The sequence below is a fragment of the Ambystoma mexicanum genome, chromosome 12 (genome assembly GCF_040938575.1).
Source record: "Ambystoma mexicanum isolate Mex_15411 chromosome 12, UKY_AmexF1_1, whole genome shotgun sequence".
NCBI lineage: Eukaryota > Metazoa > Chordata > Amphibia > Caudata > Ambystomatidae > Ambystoma > Ambystoma mexicanum.
Genome location: NC_090936.1, coordinates 583,454,360 through 583,477,010, shown reverse-complemented (window position 1 = coordinate 583,477,010; position 22,651 = coordinate 583,454,360). Strand labels below are relative to the sequence as shown.

Sequence of the window (22,651 nt, the reverse complement as noted above, 5' to 3'; positions counted from 1 at the left end):
CTGACTATTCAGCAGCAAAAGGTCAAACTCACTCGTTGGATCGAGCAGTCACAGTTATAGAGGAATTCCCCAGAGCAGTCATCTGTACCAGACATTGGAAAAAGATAAAGAAAAGGCAACCGACGTCACAGCGGTGACGTAGGTTGCGTCGCATGCATCTGGCGTCGCGTGAGTGACGTCAGATGTAAACAAACAGTTAAAGTGAAAATAAAAATAGGACTAAGCCGTCAAGTAGGGATAGTATAGAGAAAACTACTAATATGTGGCCGGTAACCAAATACTAATTAAAAAGGAGAAGGAAATAATAGAAAAGAAGCAGCAGACGTCACAGCGGTGACGTCCGTTGCGTAGAACGCAGTTAACGTCGCCCTGATGACGTAAGTATATTCAAACAAAATAATAGTTATCTTGGACTCAAAGAGATAATTAGGATCAAATACCTACCTATTCCAATGGTAGGGCATATCAAATATTTAAATTGAAATGGAAAATTTTTTATTAAAACTAAGGGTGCCAGTGCACACGAGCATGATGTAGCGGCTCCGGCAAAGTGCGTCTCCATGTCCTGTTCAAAAAACATACAATCCATTTTGATTCATTAATCAGAATTATTATAGAAATACAGACATCTCGTGGTCTGTGTTGAGACCCCGTGTGGTACAACGTAATAGGCAAATAATTTTCGCCTCCATTTGGCGCAATTTCAGCTCAAGGTTGCCACCCCTTTTCCCCTTATGAGCCTTCATCAGACCAATAAAGCGCAAGTCAGCAATGTCATCTAGCTGATGTTCCAATTGCCAATGAACGGCCAAGGGTGACTTTGGTTCAAGCATTTTGAGGCTAGACAAGTGTTCCCGGATTCGGATACGGAGTTGACGAATGGTGCTACCCACATACAATTTCTCACAGGTACAAATGATAGCATAGACCACATGAGTAGTCTTGCAATTAATAAAATCACGTATTTGAATTTGAGTTCCAAAATGGTCACAAAAGGTTTTGCATTTAGCAACAGCCCAAGGGCATTGGTTACAATTACCACATTTATGAAAACCCCCCCGGTTGTTTTAACCACATAGAAGAACTTGGTTGGTTATCAAAAAATGAAGGACTCACAATACTTTTGATCGTAGGTGATCTTGTAAAAGTAAATTTGGGCTTTGGAGTCAAGAATGGTTGTAAATCTTTGTCAAGTCTTAGAATATGCCAATGCTTTGCAACCATTTTATATAGCAATGAAGAATCATTCGTGAATGGAGTGATTAGTGAGATATGTGAGGGATGCTCTTTTGACCTAGTCACATTAGTCAAGAGGTCACGTTGATGAGTTTGGGTGAATTTGGAGTAAGCCTTGTAAATAACTGAACTCTTATACCCTCGATTGAGGAAGCGTTGATTAAGGATATTACATTCTCTTTTGTAGTCACTGGATAGAGTACAATTACGTCTGGCTCTATGAAATTCTCCCGTTGGGATGTTATCAATAATAGCACGTTGGTGATTGCTCTGTGCAGCCAAAATTGAATTTACTTCAGTGGGTTTTCTAAAAGTATTGGTAAGTACAGTGTTTCCTACAACAAAGATATGTAAATCCAAGAAGTCAATTTCACATGAGTTCAAAAGACCAATAAGGCGAATTCCAAACCTATTAGTGTTGGCATGACCTAGAAAAGTAGTGAAAGAGTCTTCAGACCCTTTCCAAATTAGAAAAATATCGTCAATGTAACGGCGCCACATCACAATATTTGACACAAATTGCACTTGATTGAGGATATGCGTTTCTTCATAGAAAGACATAAAAAGGTTAGCCAAGGAGGGTGCAAACTTGGCCCCCATGGCAACCCCCCTCACCTGCAGATAGAATTGGTCATTGAAAATAAACATATTGTTCCCAAGTACAAATTGTAAGAATTGCTTCAACATAGATACATGGTCAGAATAAGATGCTGAGGTGTTCCTAAACACATAGTCAATTGTCTGTAGTGCTAAATCATGATTAATATTAGTGTAGAGTGCAACTACATCAATTGTTGCCAACAGATAGTCTGGTTCCCAAATAATATCTTGCAAGGACTGTAAAATGTGGGTACTATCACGTATGTAGGATGGCATTTGTATAACAAAAGGCTTAAGTGCCTCATCCAGATATTTCGAGAGGCCTTCAGTGGCCCAATTGATACCACTCATGATGGGCCGGACCTCAGGTAAGGTCTCAAAAGGTTTATGTATCTTCGGCAGAAAGTACATGGTCGGTATGGTAGGATTAGTGTTGGACAAAAAATGTTTCTCATCATCAGTAAGAAAACCTCTTTGATACCAGATGTCAATTAATTCTAGGAGACCAGTTATCACACGTTTGACAGGGTTGGAGTCAAGAGTTTCATAGCAACCAGGGGTATGCAAATGTTTGCAACCCATAGTTATGTAGTCAAAAGTATTAAGAATAACAATATTGCCCCCTTTATCGGCCTCCTTGATAACAATTGAAGGGTCTTTGGCCAAGTTTTGCAGTGCTTTCCTTTGCTTAGTAGTAAGATTACTTATTTTGTTTTTATGTGAGACAACTAGTTTGTCCAAATATGAATGGATGTCTTGTGTGAGTGCTTGGTTGAAGGTTTCAATGACATTGTCTGCAGGCAGTTGAGGTGTAAATTTAGACTTCGATTTCAATTCTTTGAGATTCAAATGCAGTGGGTTGATATTTAAATCTTGAGCAACATCACATGATTGTGAACAGACCTCGCGATCTAGGGTGACTAGGGTCTCAATTACATTTAAATCCCCAATACTGAAGGAACTCGGGGGATCAGGTATAGTTTTCGGTTGATACATTTTGACTTGAGTAGCAAAAAACTTTTTTAATTTGAGTTTCCGCAAAAATTTGAATAGATCGACCTGAAAATTCACAAAATTAGTACCACTGCTGGGAGAAAAAGACAGACCTTTATTGAGTGCAGAATTCTCGTCATGAGACAAAGAACGATCAGAAAGGTTGATCACCAAATCTGAATCAACTATAGTCCCAAACGTTTCTTTGAGCGCGTCAAGATCCCTGAACGAGTCATGTCCTCGTCCGAACTTCCGCTTCCGCTGCCGCTTACCCCCCCTCCTGCCCCTGGTGTGCTTGGCATGGTTGGAGTAAACACGGTTGGATGTTTGGTAAATCTGACTTGTTTGGTGTTGGCAAATCTGATATTGCCCTTTTTGTAGCGCCTGATTTCGCCCAAAAAAAGTTGTCCTTTTAAATTGGGAGTTACACCAGGCTGTGCCTCATTAGCATCTGATTCAATTGGTTCTGTTTCTGAGTCTGGATCAGAACTAGCAGGGGTAGTAGTTACTGAAGGTGGTTTAGAATGGGTGTTGATATCATCATACTTGGGTTGAAAAGTATAGACTCTATCCTGACGGTAATCTTTATCGTCACGAAAATATTTACGAAATTTACGCAGCTTAATTTCGTCTTGATACTCAACTAAGATTTCATTCATTTTTTCAAAATTCTTATGTTTAGTTTCTTCTGCATTAGGCATTTGACTGATTTCCTCTTTAATTACTTGAATCTTAGTTAGAACACGTTTATGCTCTCTAGTCGCATGTAAAATTAGTAGCTCCAACATATGTTTGGAGCTTTGGTTTAAATTATCTACCCATTGTTCTGCTAGATCCGCATCCTCTTCGTGATCAAAATTAGGGAATGTGAGAATCCGTAAGCCTCTAGGGATAAGATTGTTCTCAAGATAATTGGTGAGCGAAGCTTGCTCCCAATACTTGTTGATTTCTTTTTTCGAAAGACGTTCGAGTTTAATAAATTTTTGTTTAAGAGTCTCAGGTACTGAAGAATTACGTTTGAATGGATTTTCTGTGCTACCCCTAGGGGCAAATAATGCTGCCCTATCCTTGTCTCTATTAGACATATAATCAGCCATTATTGTGCAGTGAAGGTCAGCAGGCGCAGACTAACGACAATAAATGTAAAACAAAAAGATGTGGATTATCGCATTCGAGGTCTGTGCGCTAGTATTCACTGTTTGTGTTGATACTAGAGAAATTGAAGTGTGAGCTGCACTACCACCTGCGCCAGCCAGTCCACCCTGGCTGGTACCAGAAAATATGTACAAGAAGGGAGTTGAGGTGGAGATGCGCTAAACACCATATGAATAAGGAGCACTAATTATAAAATTGATGCTTTAATTGTTGCAGAAACAGCCGACACGTGTTTCGACACGCAGGTCGTTTTCAAGGCTGAGTAGTCACATGCAACATTTGATTTATCATATTATTCATGACAGAAAAGAGGATACAAAAGATTGTAACAATCACATTGAATTTGAAAAAAGTAAATACAGACCATATCACATAAAGTTAAAAAATAGTAGTGACATATAGCAAAAAAAATAGTGACATATAGCAAATATCATAATATTATATGAATAAGAATCATTGGCATACCGTAAACCATGGTTGGAGGGTGGAGTAAACAGAAGCAAACGGTAGTTGAAAATAATGAAACAAAAACAGAAAATATACAGTAAGAAACATGCTTAAACATTTGAGGAATACATCCTTCCTTAAATGGAAGAACAAAAGAAACACATAAAAAAGGGGATTTCCTTGACCTATGCGCTACAATACCGGAGCCCCCAATCAAGCATGGTGTGCATACATCACCCATGCAAATAATGAAATTGTGAACTAATCGGCACCAAAAGTTAAAGGACACACGTTGAGTAGAAACCAATAGCTAATGCAAAAGATACAAGATCAAAGTAATAAATTGAGCTTACCACAAGAACACAGAGTATATCGGAGAAATCAATAAATGGGAAATCCCTGTGTAGAACAAGCATCAATGTCAGATGGGCAACTCGAAACAAAGGATTGCTGATAATTGTAAGAAAATACAAGATATAGCCCAAAATATTCGAGTCTACATACCACAAGAAGCAGAGCGTTATAAGTATTACGCTGGTGTCAAGTCCAAGCCGTGATGGCCGTAACCAATATATAACCTGAAAACCAATCAATAGAATATCTAAGTACTTCAGCCAGATAGTATGGAATCAAATCACTGACTATTCAGCAGCAAAAGGTCAAACTCACTCGTTGGATCGAGCAGTCACAGTTATAGAGGAATTCCCCAGAGCAGTCATCTGTACCAGACATTGGAAAAAGATAAAGAAAAGGCAACCGACGTCACAGCGGTGACGTAGGTTGCGTCGCATGCATCTGGCGTCGCGTGAGTGACGTCAGATGTAAACAAACAGTTAAAGTGAAAATAAAAATAGGACTAAGCCGTCAAGTAGGGATAGTATAGAGAAAACTACTAATATGTGGCCGGTAACCAAATACTAATTAAAAAGGAGAAGGAAATAATAGAAAAGAAGCAGCAGACGTCACAGCGGTGACGTCCGTTGCGTAGAACGCAGTTAACGTCGCCCTGATGACGTAAGTATATTCAAACAAAATAATAGTTATCTTGGACTCAAAGAGATAATTAGGATCAAATACCTACCTATTCCAATGGTAGGGCATATCAAATATTTAAATTGAAATGGAAAATTTTTTATTAAAACTAAGGGTGCCAGTGCACACGAGCATGATGTAGCGGCTCCGGCAAAGTGCGTCTCCATGTCCTGTTCAAAAAACATACAATCCATTTTGATTCATTAATCAGAATTATTATAGAAATACAGACATCTCGTGGTCTGTGTTGAGACCCCGTGTGGTACAACGTAATAGGCAAATAATTTTCGCCTCCATTTGGCGCAATTTCAGCTCAAGGTTGCCACCCCTTTTCCCCTTATGAGCCTTCATCAGACCAATAAAGCGCAAGTCAGCAATGTCATCTAGCTGATGTTCCAATTGCCAATGAACGGCCAAGGGTGACTTTGGTTCAAGCATTTTGAGGCTAGACAAGTGTTCCCGGATTCGGATACGGAGTTGACGAATGGTGCTACCCACATACAATTTCTCACAGGTACAAATGATAGCATAGACCACATGAGTAGTCTTGCAATTAATAAAATCACGTATTTGAATTTGAGTTCCAAAATGGTCACAAAAGGTTTTGCATTTAGCAACAGCCCAAGGGCATTGGTTACAATTACCACATTTATGAAAACCCCCCGGTTGTTTTAACCACATAGAAGAACTTGGTTGGTTATCAAAAAATGAAGGACTCACAATACTTTTGATCGTAGGTGATCTTGTAAAAGTAAATTTGGGCTTTGGAGTCAAGAATGGTTGTAAATCTTTGTCAAGTCTTAGAATATGCCAATGCTTTGCAACCATTTTATATAGCAATGAAGAATCATTCGTGAATGGAGTGATTAGTGAGATATGTGAGGGATGCTCTTTTGACCTAGTCACATTAGTCAAGAGGTCACGTTGATGAGTTTGGGTGAATTTGGAGTAAGCCTTGTAAATAACTGAACTCTTATACCCTCGATTGAGGAAGCGTTGATTAAGGATATTACATTCTCTTTTGTAGTCACTGGATAGAGTACAATTACGTCTGGCTCTATGAAATTCTCCCGTTGGGATGTTATCAATAATAGCACGTTGGTGATTGCTCTGTGCAGCCAAAATTGAATTTACTTCAGTGGGTTTTCTAAAAGTATTGGTAAGTACAGTGTTTCCTACAACAAAGATATGTAAATCCAAGAAGTCAATTTCACATGAGTTCAAAAGACCAATAAGGCGAATTCCAAACCTATTAGTGTTGGCATGACCTAGAAAAGTAGTGAAAGAGTCTTCAGACCCTTTCCAAATTAGAAAAATATCGTCAATGTAACGGCGCCACATCACAATATTTGACACAAATTGCACTTGATTGAGGATATGCGTTTCTTCATAGAAAGACATAAAAAGGTTAGCCAAGGAGGGTGCAAACTTGGCCCCCATGGCAACCCCCCTCACCTGCAGATAGAATTGGTCATTGAAAATAAACATATTGTTCCCAAGTACAAATTGTAAGAATTGCTTCAACATAGATACATGGTCAGAATAAGATGCTGAGGTGTTCCTAAACACATAGTCCATTGTCTGTAGTGCTAAATCATGATTAATATTAGTGTAGAGTGCAACTACATCAATTGTTGCCAACAGATAGTCTGGTTCCCAAATAATATCTTGCAAGGACTGTAAAATGTGGGTACTATCACGTATGTAGGATGGCATTTGTATAACAAAAGGCTTAAGTGCCTCATCCAGATATTTCGAGAGGCCTTCAGTGGCCCAATTGATACCACTCATGATGGGCCGGACCTCAGGTAAGGTCTCAAAAGGTTTGTTTGTTTGTGCTCGAATATAACCCAGGCAGATTGCTCTCTTTGCGGTCAGACTGGGACACTCAACAAAAATGTGGAACAGTGTCTCCAGCTGCTCTGGAGTCCAGAAATATCTGCAAATATGCAGACTATGTTCAATTACTCGCGAGAGTCCTGGATCTCTCTAGTAGGCAGAATATGCTGCCGTAATCTCAAAAAGATTGCTCTAAAAATTGAATCGGGGAAAATAAGTAAGAACGTTTGGTTTATTGGTCAGCCTTATGGTTTCTCTCCCCAGGATTATAGAGGATTTATAGGCCAAGCGTTCTAACTGAATTTCTAGCTAGTCAAATTGCAGGCGCTTAACTTTGGCTTTTGCTGGTTGGAGAATCAAATGGTCCATCTCCATCTCTGCTGTAGCTGCCAATTCTCGACAGCTCTGAGACCATGCCCCCACTGCATGATCACAGAACAGATCCATGGCTGCTTTCATGGTGCCAAACAGAGAGCTTCCATCCCCCATCAAACATTTTCTAAATAACAAAAGGGCTTTCCAGCTCACACTCAAATACAACAATGACAGACCAATAGCCCACTGTATAAATTGTACTGGGATAGAATTCAGAAGTGATAACACATTTTCCAGAATAGGACTTTTGTCCTATTCCAGATTGTTTTGGGTGTGCATAGAGCATTTCTGCCCGATACGTGAGCGTGGGGCTCACTTTGAGCTTATAAAATATTAACACTGGGTCCAAAGAAAATCAACCATATTTCTTATGGATAGACATCCCCCGGGTGGCTAGAGATTGGGCCTTCAATTTCAAGATGGAGATAATATGAAAGTATCTACTGTTCGTGTTCATAGCAAAGCCCAGGTATCTATAAGAGTCAACCCAGGCAACTCGTTTGTTCTGTATGCGTCATTGAAAATGTTATGTTGGAGCCTTTAGAATCATAACATTAGACTTCTTAACATTAATGTTAAGGCAATTATTCTCTGCAAATGATTGCAATGCATTTAAAAATTTCTGCACACAAATTTGCGTTTGATCTATCAGGACAAGGTTGTCCGCATATAGCTACCACTGCAAAGGACATCCATTCAGTCGAGGGGGAAGCTTATGGTTTTAGAGAGCCCAGATCACTCATATAGAGATTAAAGAGCACATGGGCGAAAATGCACAACTGCTTTAAACCCTGATCAGTCCGAATTCTTGTTGAAAGATCACCCTCTTTATTTTGCCTCACCCTGCATGAGGTCCCAGAGTAGAGGTCTTTAATCATTGACAGCAGATGTTTTGGGCAATCCCAAGTGTCCAACTTCTGCCACAATAGTTGACAGTCCTCACTGTCAAAAGCAAGTTGGAAATCAATAAAGGCCATATAGTTCTTTCTGTTGTTCTTCCAGGCATTGACCTTAATTAAGTATGAGCCCATTTAACGATGTTCCAATTAAGCAATAAGCCCTGAGCCTGCCCCGGGGGCATTATGTTATGCAATAATAGCCTGTAGGCTCTGGGCTTATTGCCATTAGTACCCCGGCCAGTTAGACGGAGGTACGAATGGTGTTTTTTTTCGGCAGCAAGACGCGTTGGATTTTGCCACCAAAAGAAAAAAAGTAAAATAAATGGCCGCAGCGGACAGGAAAATGCAGTCTGTTTTCTCTTTCTGTGACAGCCATAGTAAAGAAAGAAAATGGCCACCATGGAAGGGGAGAAGGGATTACACATAGTCCCTTCTGCCTTTCCATGGCGGCCATTCAAGTAAATGGGGAAAAAAGTAAACAAAAAAATGGCCGCCATGAAACAGGGAGAAGGGACTATTTGTAGTGCCTTCTCCCTTTCCATGGTGGCCTGAAAGAAAGAAAAAAAAACACTGAAGACCAGCACAAGAGACGCGCAGGGACATGTGTGGGCTTAAGGTGTGGTAAGGTTTGCAAACGCACCAATCGGCACATTTGTTTTATTAAACATAATCCGCGCTGTGTACTAATGCCCTTTACAAACCAAGCCTGATGCGCATTTAGTATCCCTTAATCCTTGGTCCACTCCGTCAATTGTCTCAAAATAATTGAGGCAAATATCTTACCCAGAGCGTCCAAAAGAGAGATAGGTCTATAATTCATAGGATTCGATCTATCGCCCTTTTTGAATAATGGAATTAAGATTGCGTCTTTCCAAGACAAGGGGAGAATTTAAGTAAAGATTGTGAATAAATGCTCTACCTGTATCCCGATATGTTCTTTTAGCATCAGGTTGGTTAGTCTGTCCGTGTTAAACTTTCCAGAGCTGATATGGTTAACAAAGCTTAAATCACTAACCTGGATCAGACCGCCAACTGAAATGAGAGAGAATTCCCCTAAAGACCCTGAGTGCTCCCTGCTGCTATACAGCGCCAGAAAACACAGATCCCCCAGGGAAACCCTCTGGGGGAAAAAGCCCTGGACGATGATGTCTTCAGAAGAGTGGTTGTGGTAAAGGTGTACTGAACACTGATCAAACGGTAGTCAGCAGATATGTGGTACTGGCAACTATCGAAGAGGTTAAAGAAAATGGAAAGTTAGGGAGTGTGTTTGGTATTTAGTGGGAAGACCAGAAGTGAGAGAGGGTAAGTACCAAGGCAGCTTGACTGTTAAACACCTATGAAGAAGCTTCCATCTTTGTCTGCAGTGTGAGGGTGTGAAAGAGTAAAGCATGGAGTCTATATGCAGGACGCCAGACTGAGAGCTTTGTCTCTTGCAGAAGTAGCGATGAACAGAATGTGAATGTTTAAGGCAAGTGCTCTGGTTAGTCTGAGGGTGAGTGGTGAGAAATTCCGTACCATAGATGAGGATCGGGACGACACTAGTGAATCCTTCCTTCTGGGGAAGTAGAGCGATTGAGTCTGGCCCGCATGGATAAAGATCGGAACAACAATAGTGAATCCTTCCTCCAGGGGAAGCAGAGCGATTGATCGGATAGTAGCGGTGGTCTGCAAGAATAATTGCACGTACGTTTTACAAGATAACATGCACAACTGTATCTAGAGAAATATTGTTGCTTCGTACCGTTGCTATGCAACGTGATCACGTTCCCGGAAGAGGCAGCTGCAGCGAGGGTGCTGCGGGGAAACTGACAACACTAATGCTGGCGGTCTGAAAGACAGAAACTAAACTATAGATTGTGTCCAGAAGAAAGACAGATTTGACAATGAAAACAATGCCTAGTAAACAAAAATGCACAAAGCGTCCTCTAAGGGGAGAAGTGCCGCAAGGGTGGAGTTCATCTTGGAAGGCAAACCGAAGCTAGCAAACCGCTGGCACTCACGGGCGCCATCTTGGAGGGAATGCAGGCAGCAACTCTAATGTGCCTCCAACTCCGCCAGCAGTGCCAGCGAGACCACCTTCTGACGCATTTCACAAAGAGAGAGCCCTTTTCATTGTTTCAGCATCATTTTGAGATAGTTGGCTTCTGTGCCCTCTTAGCACGTTTTTATAATAAAGTTTTAGTTTCTTTCTTTTTTCATTCTTTTCAGATCCTCTCATTGCCCTTATATCTAACCAAAGTGGCCTTGTTTTCTTCCTTATTTCAATGTCAAATATATGCCTGTGTTTATTCATTGATTTTAGCCCTGTAGTCTTTACACATGCTAACAATTTCCATAATGGGACATGTTGGGACCTGGGTAAGCCCAGTGATGGCGTGCGGGCCCCCCAGGGTCTGAGTACCAGCGCGCGCGGGCGGGCGCGCAAGAACGCACGCCGGAGCCGTCTGTGTGTTCCGGCGCGAACTGCCCGGGCACCGCCTTTATTAACTCAGCGCGCATGCGCAGACCCCGGCGGGCCGCGCATGCGCACTTTGTGTACTATGTACACAACATCCCTCCTTTTCCCCCCAAACAACAAACACATTAAACAGGGGAGCCAACGTGGCTCAAATCAAACTGTACTTAACAGGGCTTGTTACTCATGCCGCTGAGTCCATGATGAAATCCTGGAATCTTTGCGGTGGGCGACGTCCTTCCCTGCGCGGGTACCTGGGTGAACCTCCCTCGGGGTTCTCTGGTCCCCCGGGGTCCTCTGGCGGTTCGCCGCCTCCACGCAGCGCCTCCGGTGCTTGTCCTTGATCAGGATTGGTTTCTTCTTCCGCTGCCAGAGGTCCTATGCGCTTGAAGAAGGATACTTTTCTGGTTTTCTTCCCCGCACATTCGCAGCTGTGACCATTGACCCTTTGACATGAGTGACTCCCATTGGTTGGGTTTCGTAAGTCATCGAGAGTTTTCCCTCCGGTTTCCTGTTCCGGACTAGGACGGTGTCTCCTACCGATATCTCTCTTTCTGGCAGCCTCCGCCTTGTTGTTTCGTTCTCGTTTCTCGCTGCTCTTTCTGCTGTCACCTGTGCGCTATCGATCACACCTGGGTGCCTGTCTCCCGCTTCAGGTATCAGCCCTCTGGGTATTCGCCTGAACAGCGCCTCGGCGGGTGCGATTCCGGTGGATCCATGTGGGGTGGACCGGTATTCACGAAGAAAGTCAATTAGATTGTGTCGTAGGTCCTCCCCTCCATTGACAGAAATTCGAAAGATCTTGTTCAGTGTCCGCATGAATTGCTCAACCTCTCCATTGGCCCTTGGCCATAGCGGGGTTACCTTCCGGTGCTTTATGCCTCGTTCTTCGCAGTATCTAGCAAACCGCTGCCCTTGGAACGGTGCTCCGTTGTCTGAGCAGATCTCAAAGGGGAACCCGTGGGTGGCGAAAATTTTGTCCATTGCCAGGATGGTGTGATCACTGGCGGTGGATTCCACGAGCTCCACCTCCGGATACCTCGACCACTGGTCCGTGACCACCAGGAAATATAGGCCCCTTCCGGTCGAGCCGAAGTCTGCGTGCACCGTTCCCCATGGTACGTCACTCCGCTCCATGGCCCGAATGGGTGGGCCTCTTTCCACAGGACTCGTGGCTTGGCAGGGAATGCAGGTCCTCACAAACTCGGCCACCCTGTGCTCCAGATCGGGGCACCAGACCTTCAGCCTGAGACGTGCCTTCATCTTGGCCATGCCTTGGTGCCCTGTGTGGGACAACTGGAGGACTCTCATGACCAATGACCTGGGTATCACGATCTGGTGCCCTCGCAGCAACAGACCGTCCGTGGACACCGAGAGCTCGTGTCGAACTTTCCACGGCAGTTGCAGTCCCTTTGCACCTCCGGGTTCCTCCTGGCGTTGTTCAAAAGGATGTCCCGCCACTCTCCTGTGGCCACCGCCCTTTTCATCCTCAGGAACGCCTCGTCGGAGTTCGAGTCGTCCGCAATGTCCTGTCTCAATAAGGCCACGGGCAGGGCCGATTCAATGACGAGGTGTACGGCGTCCCCAGTGTCAGTCATCTCCGCGGGACTCTGGGCCTCCCTTGTGCCTGGATGACGAGAAAGATAGTCGGCTGGGTTGTGTGTACCTGGGCGGTATACTAGCTTGACGCCGTATTCCATGAGGGATAGCATCCATCTCTCGATGCGGGGTGGCGGCATGGATGATGTTCCTGACAAAATAGGAATCAGGGGTTTATGGTCCGTTATCACGACGACAGGTTTGCCGAGGATGTAGATTCTGAAGTGTTTGCACCCCCACAGGATGGCGAGGGCCTCCCTTTCTATCTGGGAATATCTTCTCTCCGTGTTGGTGAGGGCTTTGCTGGCATATGCTATGGGCCTCATGACCCCTAGTTCGTCTGCCTGCATGAGGACTGCCCCCAGTCCCACCGGGCTGGCATCGACCACAATCTCCGATTCCCGGCTGGGATTGAAATAGGCCATTGTTTCCTCCTCTGACAGGGCTTCTTTGATGGCCTTGAAGGATCGTTGTTCATTCTCAGTCCACTGCCAGGCTACTGTCACGCGGCGCGCGCCACTCGCCTGTTCTGGGGGTCGGGGTCCTCAGCTACGGCGGTCTCCCTCCTGGAGATTGTATCCGCGTTGGCGCCTTTCTCTTCGGCGTACCGCGGTCCGGGCTCCCGGCTCCCTGGGCGCGGCCATCTTGAATGTCCTGCGCATGCGCGGAACGTCAGTATCCGACGTTTCGCGCATGCGCAGTGACAGCGGCTTGCGTTCCAAGCCTCACTTTGGTCCCAGGCTATAAATAGCCGTTGCAGACCCGGACACAACGCGTCTCAACGCGGTTTGTTCCGTGTTTGCGCTCCAGGAGCCCTACTTGCCTGAATCTCTGTTCTGCTCCTGTCCTGTTCCTGTTTCTACCTCGTGCTAGCCCAGTGCTCCTTATCCTTTGCCTTGTTCCTTTTGCCCTGCCCTGCCTTGTTACTTGCCCTTTTGGGTTCCAGTCTGGTACTTGGTCTTTGGGGTAAGGTAGGTCCCTGCCTGGGTTCCTCTCTAGCCCTGCACCATTCCTTGGTTGGGAAGGGGTCCGGTCCTGGGGTGTTCGTTCTCTTCCCCTACTCTTCCTTTCCTCCTTGAATGGTCTGCCTCCCCATTTCCTTTCTGCTGGTCTTGTGCCCTGCCGGTATCTGTGCCATTACTACCACCGAGGAATTACCGAAGATCTGTCCCTCGAACTGCTGGTACCGAAGTGGACTTCACCTGGCCTTCTCTGTCAGTGTTTACACTGTCCTGACGTCACGCAAATACAGAGAAGTGCTACCCGTGACGTTGGGAGCTGGTTCAGCTCAATCCTGTCATTTATTGTCAGGAGGGTGTTGGGTCGGTTCCCCGCGTTGCTCTTTCATCTTTGCGAAGATCCATCGACAGACTGGCAGCCTCATCCCCTCGCTCCCCAGGAAGAAAAGGTAACCAGCGATCTCGTGACGCCTCTTATAACAGCTACGTCGTTCCTGGTGAGTGCCCTCAGAGGTTCCGACAGAGAGGCTAAGTCCTTGATAAAACGGCCGCAGTAGTTGACCATCCCTAAGAAGCTCCGAACTTCTGCCGGTGATGTGGGTGGAGGTGCATCTCTAATGTCCTTCACTTTCCCAGGGTCCGGGGATATGCCCCCAGCATGGAAGGTGAACCCAAAGAATTCTAGTCGGTCTTTTAGGAATTCGCACTTTTCTTGGTGCAGGGTTAAACCCACCGCCTGTAGCCTCTCAAAAGTGTTCTCTAGCCGTTTAAGATGTTCAATTTCCGACCTGGCAAAGACTAAGATGTCGTCGGACATGTTTATGACTCCTTTCAGTCCGGACAGGGCTCCTCTGATGGCGTTTTGGAAAACTTCCGCTGCGGACGATATTCCGAAGTTTAGTCTCTTGTACTGGTACAGCCCCTCGTGAGTAGTGAATGTCGTAATGTACCTCGACTTAGGGTGTAACTCTAGCTGGTGATACCCAGACCTGAGGTCCAGTTTAGAGAAGACTTTGGCACCTTGGAGTTCTCCGACGATGTCGTCTAGAGTGGGTGTGAGGTGACGCTCCCTTTTGATGGCAGCATTTGGGAGTCTCATGTCCACGCAAATGCGTACTGCCCCCGGTTGCTTCGGCTTTGGGGCCACTACGATAGGCGAAACCCAAGGGGTGGGGCCTTCCACTCTTTCAATGATGTCCCGGTCGACCAGCTGCTGCAATTCCTCCTCCACTTGGGCTCTCAGGTGGAAAGGAATCCGGCGATGTTTGAGGGCCGTCGGCCTCACGGACTTGTCGATATGTAAGCGTATGGGCTCTGCTTTCAGCTTTCCAATGCCCTTGAAGAGAGTTTCAAATCTGTGTAGCATGCTTTTCAGATCGGCATGGTATACTCCGAACGAGAAGTGGACGATGTCGAGTGCTTCTGATGCCGCACAGCTCAACAGGGAATGTGGGCTGACGCTGGTGACAAAGAACCTTGCTTTGATAGTGTTCTGTCCATGAGAAACCGGGGCTACAAACACACCTTGGATGGGTAAAGGTGTTTCCCCTCCGAAGGCATATATTCGCGCCATGGACGCTGACAGCTCCGGTGGGCCTGGCAGGGCTTCATAATGTTTGGTGGCCAGCACACAGACCGAAGCCCCAGTATCTATGAGAATGGGGGTGGGGACGTTATCGATGTTAACAGTGCATGTGGGTTGGCGTCTCGTGCCAGGACCTTTCACAATGCTGGAGATGAAGAAGATCTCTTCCTCCTCCTCCTCCTCTTCTGCGATGTCCAGGTCCTGCAGACCCTGATTGATCGATGAGATGCCTCTCACTCTGCGAGCGCCTCCACGTCCCACTCTCTCCGGTCCTCTTCCTGCCGCTACAGGGGCGGCAGCCCGGCACATCCTTGCATAGTGCCCTGGTGTGCCACACCGGCCGCATGTTCTCGACTTAGCTGGGCATTCTCCTCCGTGGGGAAGGTCGTATCCACAGTAGGAGCAAGATGAGGCATTGTCTAGTGTGGGCGGGGCACCAGGCCTTCTCGGCGCCCATTTTGACCTTCCTGTTGCTGAACATCCCACAGCAAATGCGTCTTCATCATTCTTCGGTCGCGTGGCAGCGTCCATTTTCGCACCTCTGGCTTCTGCCAGCTCATGTGCTCTTCCCAGGTCCAAAATTTGCTGGAGGGTCAGACCAGGTTCTCTCAGTACTTGCCTTCTAAGTTTGCCGGAGCTGCACCCCTGCAATAGCTGGTTGCGGACCATTTCTTCCTCATCGACCCATCTGCAAGAGGTCGCTAGGTGCCTCAGACGGGCACAGAATTTGTCTAGGGCTTCGTCGTCTAGTTGCCTTTCGGCGCCCATGACAAATCTATCAAAATCCACATTTGCCATGGGGAGAAAATGGTCTTTGAGTGCCTGTTTGACTGCGTCATACGTGACCACGGGGATGACGAGGGAATCGTAGAGTTTGTGGACTTCCGCGCCTGCCGAGTAGATCATAGTGGCGATCTTGGTGTCATCATCGTTCACCCCAGATGCCCTGAAGAACATATCTAGCCTCTTGACCCACAGCAGCCACTTCGGGCCCAGTTTGGAAGTGAGGCCAGTAGTATCGAATTCAGGCATGGGGGCTAGGGAGCTGCGAGATCTGCGCGGGATTGGGGCTACGGCACCTTCATCATCAGTCTCTTCGCCCATTTCTGCGTCACGTACTCACAGTTGTCTATGATGGGCGTCTTGTCCCGGGCTTGTAGTAGTGCTGGGGTGTAGAAACCCACTTCTTTCTTCTTTAATGCCACAGCCCTGCGCCTGCAGGACTGTGGGAGTTCCAAAAATTATGTTGTATTCCCCAAAACACAGCTGGCAGGTGGCGCACGAGCACCCTCTCGGGCCGCAACCACTGCAGCTGTGTGTGAAGAGAGGAGCGAGCGAAAACAAAATGGCCGCCGGCACTCCGCGGGTCCGTGATACGGAAGAGCTTTCCGTCTCTCGGAGGCTGTCGGAGCTGGGATGTGATCCGTACCTCCTCGTCGCCAGTGTTGGGACCTGGGTAAGCCCAGTGATGGCGTGCGGGCCCCCCAGGGTCTGAGTACCAGCGCGCGCGGGCGGGCGCGCAAGAACGCACGCCGGAGACGTCTGTGTGTTCCGGTGCTCCGGCGCGAACTGCCCGGGCACCGCCTTTATTAACTCAGCGCGCATGCGCAGACCCCGGCGGGCCGCGCATGCGCACTTCGTGTACTACGTACACAACAGGACATACGACTCCTGAGCGGAATAGGCCGATAGATCCTTCCATTCAATGGAGTTCAAGATAAGAGCATTTCGATCAGCCAATGCATTTTGATTCAATCTAAGTCGATTCTTACAATTATTGGCTGATCCATTATGCACATATCTTTCCCTCCTACAATGAGAACTTTTAATAGCCCAAGACATCTTCAATATTGCATGGTCACTATGCGAGGAGGGCATCACTCTCAAAGAACTAATTAATGTTGCTATATTAGATGAAACATAAACATAGTCAATAATCGACTGTTGTAGGACCCTTGGTCAAGTTGGATTTGCAGGGATGTCACCCTTTACATTGCTGTTAAGCCGTGAGAATCCCCACTCCTTCAAAAATACTGACCACGGGTCACCTCTTATTCTCGCCGTTATTCAGCCATTGAGTTGGTTCGTGAACTGCTCAGCCAACTCTGCACCTGTAACATTCAAATTTCCTGCTTTAATTAGCCCTGTTATTGAGATATCTTCCCAGCAATCATCAATGATGGTCATCAAAGCATCCATAACATTTAGAGAATAGATTGCAGGTGGATTTCAATACATATTTACTTGCACAAATGTGCTTAAGCCTGGGAATGTGTTCTTATCCCAGCATACTTCAACTGCTTGTATGAAGGCGTTAGGTGATGACCATTCCTGCACTTGTATTCCTATATTATTGTGGGCCACAATCAACATCCCAGATGAGGGGCGCCCTTTAGCTCCTTTTAATGCAGGGTTTAACAATATGGAGAGTCTGTCAAAAATTGGAGGGACCAATAACCAGGTCTCCTATAGCAGAATGTTGTGCTACATAAACAAAATACCCCCGCTTGAGACTAGGTGTACAAAGCCACTCGTGTTCCATGATCCCATGATAATCTCTCGATTCTCCCTGCTTCTGGGAATCTAATAGCTATAAGAAGGGGCCAACAAGGCTCTTGCAATCCATGACCAACTATCATCGCATTTTGGATTTGAGTTGATTACTTCTCTAGACATAACTATTTTCCTAATTATATTTTGAGTTATCCTGCCAGAAGGTTATCCTCATCAATGGTATTGAAGCCACATTCAGACTACTCTCTTGTAAGGGGAAGGTGTTTATCAATGCTAAAAAAATCTTGCTTTCCCACTTCTGAGGCGTCAAAGCCCATTGGGTGCAAAGCTGCTTCTAACACCAGCTTTCTAAACAGCTTAGAATATATATGAAGGAGAACTCCGTTTAGATGTTGATTATCAAAGAATTCTACTTGCCCAATATTTCGCGAGGATATCATTCTTAAGTGTGGTAGTGAGTCAAATAAATCTAGCACCTTCCCTCTATTAAGGATTAGTAAATCCAGAGAGATCAGCAGTTGTTCCAACAGAATACACATGTGTTCATCTCCCATGGCCTCTTGCATCTTGTTTAGGCAGTAGCCGTGTGGCTTGGCCCAGGCCCAAACATGATTTCGTTCCTTTTTTGTTCTAGGGTTAAGAAGTCTGACTTTTCATCCATAGGACGTTGAGTGATTTCACTTAAGGACCCATATGTAATGTCATCAGCTGGGCCAATGTCTCGTCTCCAGAGATTGCGTGCTCTTTCCGGAGACCCAGCGAAGAACGTGAAAATACGGAAACTCCAGGACAAACCAGGAGGTTAGGCAGGTCCAGTGCTATTTGCAGCCACTGGTCTCCCTCCGCCCCCCATATTTATGTATTAATTTATTCATTGCATTTGTATCGCGCACCCTCATGTATCTGGGCGTTTGGCCTAAGAATGTGGTTACAGATCACACTTGGTTATACAGGTAAATTCGTTTGTTATACAATAGAGTGATAAAAAAAAACAGTGCAGTCTAAGTGCCACGATGAGTAACGACTAATAGCAGGTTGACAGAGTGGAGTACAGAATAGCAAAGCATCCGCCAGCTAAACGATATTGATTTCTAGAGCACTAGTGTCATTGGCTGTATATTCTGTGCTGAACACGTGGGCTGCTATTGAAACCAAAATGTCATGTGGTTTGTATTGTGGTATTTATAAATGCATTCAAATAGTTCCCATATAAGCAGAAGCATAATTTCCGTACCAACAGATATCAGTATCTAGCAAGCACAACCTCTGACCACCCTACACATATCACAACCCGAACCCGTCGGGGTCAGGGCACATGGGACAAACCTGCAAAAAATACGTTTTCCTGCGCAACTCTAAAGCTCGATTTATTATTTTCTGTGTCCTCCTTTAATCCAGTTAGTGATTTTTTTGATCCGCTGATCCTTCTCGGAGGAGACTTCGTGCATCTAGCGCCCTCGCCTGGCAGCTTTCCCTCATGTTTTGTTTCTCCGGTCAATAACGGGCGCACAGCCCAAGTGCACATGTCGTAAACACAGGCTTCCCATCATGCCTCGTTTGGGGGGTGTGGATTGAGAGTGCCAGGGCAGGGAAACTGGACTGTGTGTCGCCTGCTCGCTCAGTCGGTAGTTTCGCTTTCTGTGCTGGATACCAAACGTCCTTTGGTCTCACACGAGCTGTACACAGAGACAATTTTTGACAAACCAAACTTTCCTACCCGTTACCGGCCGGCAAGAAGTTTGATGACGTACTCTGGAAAGCAGATGGGAATTTAGGAGTCCGCGGGATCAGGTAAACAGCTGCGAGCATCGCACTATTCGGGTGATCTGGGGGGCGGTCGAGTTCGGGGGAGGCATCGATAACTCAGAACGCTCAAGTTATCTCCTGATGGGTCTAATGACAGCCGTGGTTCACATTTGTATGTGGAGTGAAGCGTTCATGCATTCTGGGACACGTAGTTCCGGGCAGCTCAAATTGTTCCATGTAGGGTGTTTTTCCATGCTCACTTGAATGTGTTGTCCTGTTCTTGTGTATCTGTTCTAATGGAGGACCAGTGCGCTCGGAGACACGAAGCCGGGCGCGCAGCGCAGCAGGAGGTCTCAAGCTGCCCTGCGTTAAGTTATAGTGCTTCTCTAGCCCTCGTTTTAACTTTCTATTCTGGTGCTTGGCCTCCTATGAATTGTGCGTTACCGAGGCGGCGTTAATGCTGAGTCAGGTAGATGCAGAGTTTTGAAGTGTCCGATTTGAAGAACTCATCTATCGTTTGTTTACCTGAGCACCCGGGCGCTGATTTCATGGAGCGCTTTGAAGGTACCTAGTGCCCAGAAATACGGCCCAGAGTTTGCAATGCCGGAGAGCTTCTTTATCACTTCCGAGGAACCATTCTCTCCCCCTTTTCGTGTTGCATTTTGTTTTGTGTCCCCCCTCCCCCCCACGGTTGTTTTTGTATAGTGAGTGAATTAATGTCCACTTTTGTTCATGTTAGTTTTAGTTTCCAATCGCGAAGCAGTCTAGTTCTCCATACCCATCTCTGTACCTCCCACAATGCTCTTCAATGATGTTTTTTTAATGATAGTGACTGCTGTTTTCAACCACCGTTTTGTTGCCTCACAGCATTGTAAACGGCCGATATTATTTCCAAAATCAATGGTACCAATGGGCTGCAGAAGAATGAAATGCGGAGCCAGACCTTCCAGGATGTACATATATAGAGGCACGTTTCACACATCTGGATCTATGTGTACCTGGGGTAACCCACTTAAATGGCTTCAAACCGATTTTCCACCCTCTGGCATTACTTCAAGGCAGGGGAGTTGCTAGGTCTGGAAACGACCCGGGGCTAAGCTGATGTCGGAACTTTTTGGACTGGGGGCTAGCTAGTCTTTTGGCTGTAGCTCCTGAGATTCTATCCGGGGCTACAACCAAAAGATCAGGGGCTATAGCCCCCTTAGCCCCCCCCCCCCCTAGCAACGCCCCTGCTTCAAGGCCTCTTTCTCGTCCCAGTGATTACGTTTCATGCTTCTAGGACCACTCTTGCTCTCCCCATTGGTAGGTCATAAATACCAACCCCGTCCCCAGCACTTCAGTTAACAAGCATTGGATATTGTTAGATTAGTAAAAGTATCATCCTGATTAATTCTGGTTTGCAATGATTTGGAGAAAAAAACTGTTTGTTGGCTAGCACTCCCTCCGGATGCACTCTCTCTCCATTAGCCCTTTGATCTTGTAGTGAATAGAGAAAGTGGGGTGGATAGAGCCCTGAGCGCAAGAGAGGAATACAGGGTGAGTTGCGCATTAATTGAACAAGGTAATTTAAACAGCCACCTGTGCTACACTATTGTCAATTTAATTAGCAATTTGCCATGCAATTCTGTAGGTTTACTATGTGACACTGCTTATTGTATGCCTTGGTATGATATTTCGTGAATGTTATTGTATTCATGTTAGAAAACCTGGTTTTATAATAGGGCTACAAATGACTCCTTGATCACGTGTTACTAATTTTTTTAAAATTTTATTGGTGTTTTGTATTTATTCAAATCACAAAGTAATTTGAAAGCTCAGCAGGGCGCTGTGGGGTCAACAATTGGGGAGGTGGAGAGGGAGTGCAGTGCAGTCAAACAATCAGTTAAGTACCTGGCGCACAAGATTCCTAATTACCAATAAGAATAACACATGAACAGTGCACAAAGCAATTCTGGTGACTTGGAGACAACAATGACAGATACCATAAGTGTCATCTCGCACCCTGCCTGTAACACCCCCCCCCCCCCCCCCCGGCTGCGTACATTGCGTATGTTGCTTCCAGGCTAGTTTCGAATATTTATTATAGCCTTCCTCAGTTGGTGGGGCAACCATATGCTGGTAAAGTACAGGTTGAGGCGGGCTCTTAGCCCAATCAGCTCAGGGCCCATCTGTGGTGGGTCACGCAAATGACTTTGAATGGAATGCAGGATTCTATGGGTAACCAGCGAAAGGCCTTCAGATATAAGGTGAAGGAGTCCCAAACTTTGAGGCCCAGTAGCAAAGTGACATCCCTACTAATGATGAGGTTCATTTGGATTGCATAATCTCCTTTAAAACAATATTTGGGCTCTTTACCCTAATAAAATGGTTTTTAAGTATGTTCTTGAACATGAACTCCTCTTTATTTGCCACTAGTACTCTTCTTTCTAGTAGAAGATATCCCTTAAATTCCCAGAATGAAACTCTCTGGCTGTTGGCTGGGAAGGTGGGATTACGTAAAGTTGATATTGTGACAGTGTACAGTTCATGACTTTGTCAACGGAGAGGGCAGTCCTGAGAACGCTTAACCCTCCGCGAAACAAATGTCATCAGTGGTACCACTCTCTATATCCCAGGGGTCTGCAACCTGTGGGACTCCAGATGTGTTGGACTACAAATTCCATGATCCCATCCATTGACTATGGTGGCAGGGTTGATGGGAGTTGTAGTCCAACGCATCTGTAGAGTCAAAGGTTGCAGACGCCTGCTGTAACCCAATGTGCCCAGTACATTTGTTGGCCATGGTTGTCTCTTGCCTGTTGCAGGACTCCAACTCCCAGAGTGCAACTAGGGGAAACTAAGAAAACCTGGACAGGAACCAGGATAACAGAATCAAGCATGACCCAAGAAGTGACTAGGAATTTCCATGTGTAACAGAAATGAAACAACCAACCTTGGATGCATCCCAGACGAATGTGGGGGCAACAGAAAATGAACTGGAAGGGAGGAGAGACTGCAGGCACACAGAGGAAATGACACAAGCCCTCCCCAAACCGATCTGGCAACAAAACTCCTCCTGAAGAAGGCCACAGGGAGATGCAGCATACCTGAGCTATTAGCTGCTTCTTCATTAGTGACTGTTTCCAAAACTATGCAGGAAAAAGGGTACATGTTTTTAAAGCCTCTTACCTTTTGTAATGCAACCCTTGTGGGGTGGGGGCGGAAGACAGGTACAGGG

At 45.8% G+C, this 22,651-nt stretch overlaps 1 protein-coding gene and 1 long non-coding RNA gene across 2 annotated transcripts in view; one reads left to right on the top strand and one right to left on the bottom strand.

Annotated features, from left to right (window-relative positions):
• LOC138513830 (uncharacterized) overlaps positions 1-10,265 on the bottom strand; it is a 193,826-nt gene extending 183,561 nt beyond the window's left edge. Inside the window, exon 1 of the long non-coding RNA XR_011281822.1 lies at positions 10,092-10,265. This is a non-coding gene — a long non-coding RNA (uncharacterized lncRNA). The remainder of the gene's footprint in view (positions 1-10,091) is intronic.
• An 8,858-nt stretch (positions 10,266-19,123) lies between these two features.
• The window catches only part of LOC138513829 (apolipoprotein L3-like), a 98,852-nt gene continuing 95,324 nt past the window's right edge, over positions 19,124-22,651 (top strand). Inside the window, exon 1 of the mRNA XM_069628939.1 lies at positions 19,124-19,479. The gene's annotated coding sequence lies outside the window, so the exon portion shown is untranslated. The remainder of the gene's footprint in view (positions 19,480-22,651) is intronic.